Genomic DNA, 6388 nt, shown 5'->3' with positions numbered 1-6388 from the left:
TATTTCTGCCAGACGGAAGCCACATATTCGCATATTCAAAAACTGACTCGATAAGAGTCGTGTGCATTCCAGTTCCTTGGTTTCTGGCGTAGCGAGGCGGACTGTTCACTTCGCCATATGTAGCCCGTGTCTTGCTTTTTTTATTACGTTTCGCGCGAGCAGTTTCCAGCTGTGGTCAAACGACAGAACTCTTCAATGTCTGTACTGGATGGCATTTTGAAGAGAAATGTTATGAAAGCACAGAGGACTGACAACTTGTACTTTTCTTGACTACCTACACCACAACTATTTGATCTGGAGTGAATACCACCTGCTACCGTAGGCTAGAATTGTGAGAATGGAGCAACTGAGGTCTAGTTGGCCACCTCGGCATGTTATTTCCATGTATGTCATACAGTATTCAGGAAATAGGCAGATTCTGATGACTGCCTACGGCGGGTGTGTCAATCAAATCAATCAATGTTCCTTTCAGCAAAAAATTCTGGATGGTCTTCAGGGCTAACAGCTGCTCTAGGTACCTTGGCCGGGTCCCTGAAGAGTTAAAGTCAGGAAATGTGAGTTAAAAGCTAAAAACAGGAAAGAAACCACAGCAGGGCATACCCTAGAAAACCTTAACCTTAAGCGTGTCCCATGTATCAGACCAGCCGATTACGGAATTCAAAGCATTGAACCTTCGGCGAGGTTGCAGCACCTGGTGAAATATAGGCACTGCACTAAAAATTATATAGAGCACTTAGAGTGTATAGAGCACCAAAAATGTATAGAGCACTTTAAACTGAAAATTTATAGCAGGAATGGACGCAAACGGAAAACTCCGGTTAGTTTAGTGATCATGTGGTCCCATTTTCGCAGGCGCATCAAATTTAGAGGAGTATCAGACCCAATTTTTAACGGATTTTTTTTATTATCTAGCAGACTAAGCGATGAAAGGTTGGCCGGCACGTCTTGCCTTTCTGTTTTACAGCGAAAGCTGTTATGAGATCGTTTCAGCGGCCGTTTTTGGCGCCGTTTCAAGCACCGGCATGGCTCAGAAGTTGAATACTGGGCTCTCGCGCAGAGGGCCCATGTTCGAACCTCGTTCCATTCTGGAATTTTTTCTTATTTGTTTTTTTTTTTATTTCGAGCGATAGTGGTTACGGACACCGGCGGCGGCGGACAACTACGGCGCCAAAAACGGCCGCTGAAACGATCTCATAACAGCTTTCGCTGTAAAAAACGAAATAAGAAAAAAATTCCAGGATGGAACGAGGTTCGAACATGGGCCCTCTGCGTGGGAGCCCAGTATTCAACCTCTGAGCCATGCCGGTGCTTGAAACTGCTTTGCAAAAAGGTCCTATACAGGCTTCATGTCGGGAAGGAACCACATTAGCATAAGCAATATAGCGTGGTAGAAGAGTAAAATAAGCACCAAGCGTCGCACAACGCGAATTCTGTAACCAGGCGTCGCACAATGCTAATTGCGCAACGAGTAGGTTGTTGAACGCTTCCAACCCATAAAAGGGCTCTGCCATAATTCTTCATCGTCATCAGACACAGCATCAATAAAGTGCGCACAATGCCTTACATGCGCTGAGCAGGTACCACGGCTCTCCATAAAATGACGAAAAATGGCACAGTGCCTGCTGCCCTACTTCTCAAAAATTACCATGATTTATAGTGTAGTGGGTTCCTCGCAGTTGCCAAGGAAGCCCATAAGCGCATGATCCATTTCCTCGGGGTCTCAGTAAAATTACAATGATTTATAGCGTAGTGGGTTCCTCGCAAGTGCACTTGTATTGGTTGCCAATGAAGTCCATAAGCGCATGATCATTTACTTGGGGTGTCAGTAAAGTTCTTCGCCAAACCCCCCCCCCCCCCCCGTCTCTCTCCCACGTCAACGTATGTTATACAGCATGACGGGAGAGGGAAATAGCGACCGGGCGTCACCCAATGCAAATTACATAACTGGTGGGCCGTTTAAAGCTTCCAACCCATTACAAAGGGCTGAGCCATAATTCTTCATCGTCATCAGTCGTCGCGTAAACAAAGTGCACATAATGCCTTACAGACGTGTATCTGGTGCCTCGCTTCTCCGCAGAATGACGAATAATGGCTTAGTAGGTGCTTCCCAACTTCACAAAAATTGTGATTTATGGCGTAGTGGGTACCTTTCTAGTGTACTTGTATTGTAGCCCTAAGAGAGCTTACAACGGGCTCTAGAAACGCCGCTCTTCCAGCTTTCGCTGTGACTGTGCTGCGGTTTCAGCGCAGGCCTGGCGTTTAGCGTTTTTTATTAGTGCTAGCCACACATCTAACTCGATGCATCAAAAAGAAACAGTATTTCCAAATATTTCAGTATTTCATTAAGTTGTTAATTAACAAAATTGGCAGCACATGGCATGGGTCATAACATAACATGGGTCATTGGCAGCAATGAAAGATCATAACACCACGATCATCTTTTGATGTCATGTATGTCGTGGTATACATGGCATGGTCATGGTATTCTCGCGGCGATTTCATTACCTTGATATACACCGCAATTGGCATGACAAGACAAACGCATATGACTAAAGTAAAATGACAAGTCAAAACATGACAATATTGTCACCTATGTCATGATATACATGACCCGGTCTGCATGGTCTCGCGGCCGTTTCATTAACACGACAGATACCAAAATCGGTATGCCTGTGACGAATATAAATGACAGGTCATAACAGCAAAATCATGTCATGCGTGTTATGTATGAAAAAAGGGAATTTTGAGGGCTCGTTTTGTTAACGTAACCTTAATGAAAACCAGCAGATAATGAAGCATGTCATCCATGTCATGTACGTCATGATATACATGATACAGTCTTGGTGCTGCTCTCAGCCTCTCGCGGTGGTTTCATTAGGCTGATATATACCAAAACTGGCAGGACATGAGGTGGGTGTATAACGAACAAAAATGGAAGGCCATAACATGAATATCATGTCATGCATGCATTTACGTCATGACATTTATGACACGGTCTTGGAGCTTCTCACCCCTTTTTTCACTTTATATACACCATAATCAGCATGGCAATAAATGTGTATGACAATCATAAATGACAGATCATGGCATACATGACATACACAGTCATGCTGCTTTCGCGGCCATTTCATTACCTTGATGTAAACCAAGATTTCATGACATGACATTAGCGCATGGCCAACGTTATTTATAACTCGAGACCTGAATAGCATGACATGCATGTCGAGTACGTAATGTACATGAAAAACACTATCGCGTTGTCATAATGGTGATTTTATTGCACTTATATCACTAGAACGGACATCAGATGATACGCGTGTATGACGGAAATGAACGACAGGTGACAATATCAATTTTCATGACATGCGTTGTCATGTGTATCATGACATGAATAACACAAGTGACATGATGCAAAAGCCTATCATAGCGTTCGGTCAAAGAACTGATGTAATAACTAAAACACCGACGCGTTTACACCACCGTCCCCGTGGTAGCCACTGTACTCCGCCTGACACTTTCGAACCAAAATGGCTCCCCACGAAGAAGCGGCGGCGCGAGGTGGGTCAAAAGTTGCCTCCACCCTGTAAGCGGCGGCAGTGGCATCGAGGCAATGTACTCCGGTATAGAATTACTGTATATTCCACCTCTAGAGTTCATGTATGTGCCACCTTTAGGTAGCACAGCTGCGCATCTGCCTTCCAAACGCCGCTAGCAGCCATGCGTTGCGGAGAAGCTGACGCTCGGGCCAATTTTCGTATTTCTCGACGATGCCGCTGCAGTGAACTGGACTGACACTAGTCGTCGACAGTCAACTTAATCACCGGTCTTCGACACGCCAAACATGTCGATCGGCGACACTGTAGGCATGTCGTCTGCAAAAAGGGAGTGCGGCTTCGCCGCATAGCTGTGGTTGCTAGTCAGACCTATGCGCAACTCTGCTACCTAACGGTAGCATATACACTGACTCTGCTCCGGTACGCAGGCGAGCGCCTCTGGAGGTCGCTCCTTGTAAACACGCACATCTCTCACAGCTGCCTCCGAGCAGCTGCCAAGGTTATGTCATGTGACTAAGCGGTACCATGGCAAGCGCTCTTCTACGACGCCTAGTCGTAACACGAAGCAGGACCTCCGAGATTGCGCGCCGGCAGCGGGCTCTCGATAGAAAAGAGAACGACGTTTCAGGCGTACCATTGAACGAGAGGAGGCATTGTGTCGGCATACTACATCACGTGAGCGCACGCAAACGCTCGCTCAACAAATAATGTTAATATCTGAGGTTTAACGTCCCAAAACCACGCTATGATTATGACAGACGCCGTAGTTGAGGGCTGCGAAAATTTTGACCACCTGGGGTTCTTTAACGTGCACCTAAATCTAAGTACATGGGCCTCAAACATTTTCGCCGCCATCGAAAATGCAGCCGCGGCCGGGATTTGATCTCACGACCTTTGGATCAGCAGTCGAGCGCCATAACCACTAGACCACCGTGGCGGGGCTCGCTCAACAAGCGTCAACAGGTTAAGTAGAAAAGCCGTAACAAAATACACGATATGCAAAAGCACAAGAAGAAATCAACGAAAAGCATGTCAAAGGTGTGTAGCTATGGTTACGCAATCAAGAAATGCCAGTTCTTTTCGAGTCAAAGCAACCGAGGGCTTCCTTACAAGGTTACCCTTGGTAATAATCGAGGCCTCACTGATCACCCTTGTCTGATAATTCGCATGTTTTGCCAGGAAAGTTGGTAAAACACGGGAATGCAGCCGCACTGGGCACAGTGCTGAGCAAGGAAACCGTCATTTCCTTTCGGGACCTTGAAATTGTATTCTTGTAAGGTGATGTTCAGTCATCGCCCTGTTGACCAGCATATTTGAGACCGCCGAAAAGGGGAACGCTGTACGCACTTTGCTGGCACATTCAACAAAATGGTTTTGATTGTTTCCTTGTACTTGTGCTATGCCTTCTTTACTGGACATGTCCTAGTACCTAACTGATACAATCTGTGCGGCGCAGACAAAACAACAGAAACACCTGAACGTAGGCTTATATTGATGATATGCGACACACGGTGTAAGTACGTAAGGAATTTCTTTGTCCAATGCCCGCTGCGCGCTGTTGATTGAAGATGGATTACCAAATAGCCCAATCTCATACCTTGATTCCATCGTTAAGTCCGCCAGATAGTGAATATAATCTGTTTTTAGTCTGGTGTCATACGCCTATTAATTTCAAGCATCTACACATGTGCGGCGATTTTTCTAACGGTGACTTTTCTTCCCTATTTCGTGCAGTAAATTTTCAGATTGATACCTGCACTCGCATTAGGCTCTTCTCGTCTGTCGCCATTCTGCCGCGCTGTTTAGTTACTTCACCATGGTGAACGACTTTACCGGAATTCACCACTTCGTGTTTCTGCCTATAGTATCCATCATCTTCTTCCGAAAATTTGTAGATAGCAATGTTTCCCTAAAGTCACTGGTTAAAAAAAACTGATTGGCGGAAAACATAAAAAGAAGTAGTAATTTTTATTTCTCATGCAAGGAGCGCGCGCCTCTTTGAGTGATCTGCTCTGAGAGTTTACTTGTGCCATTTGCAGTAGCCGAGTTAAATTATCTCAAGTAAAAAACAAATTAACTGATTGCCGAACTAAAAATTCATAATGACGTAACTTTCTCTTGTGCTGGTTTCGCGCAACTAATTCAGCGAAAGAATACGGCGCCGTCAAATAACGCTCGGCACTTGAAGCAGCATTTTGTTGTGCACATGTTGCGGGCTTTCGCGCTGCGGCACAGAGGGACAGATACAAAAGAGCAGAAAAAGTACAACCAGAGCGAGTGTTGTGCTTTTTCTGTGCTTTCCTAAGTGTCCCTCTGTACCGCCCATACAGCGAAAAAAAGCCCGCAAGCTGTGTTCAACTTGCACCAACGAGCCCAAAAGGAGTGCTTTATTGAATTTTGTTGTTTGTCGCGTACCGGGTCACGACTCACGGCAGATAACATCTTGTTTGCTCTTCATATCAGGCGCGCCCATGCAGCGCAATTTTGCACCGCGTGAAACCCACTCCTGCATACAGACAGAGTGGCGGCTTGCAACGCATAAACGAGAGAATTAAATATTAGCGAGAGTCGTCCGCGCACGCCGTCTTTGTTGGCGACGAGGAGGCGGAAGTAGTCCAAATAGCGGCAACGGTGTCAACGACCTGAGTCTTCATGATGCCGCTAGCTGCATGTAGTGGCGAGGGCTAGAGCTTTCTTCCCACTGGGATGCTTACGCGAGACAACTCGCGATCTTGGCTAACTCAAGATGATGGGAGGTTCATTGCCTGACGTTCGTTGCGCCCGGAAGGGCACGCGGGTTCGTTTAGAGCCTCAATGAGCTCGTCCCTTTCGAG

Source organism: Rhipicephalus sanguineus, chromosome 7 (genome assembly GCF_013339695.2).
Source record: "Rhipicephalus sanguineus isolate Rsan-2018 chromosome 7, BIME_Rsan_1.4, whole genome shotgun sequence".
NCBI classification, from domain to species: Eukaryota; Metazoa; Arthropoda; class Arachnida; order Ixodida; family Ixodidae; genus Rhipicephalus; species Rhipicephalus sanguineus.
The sequence above is the reverse complement of the archived record's forward strand: the minus strand, read 5'-3'. Positions refer to the sequence as shown.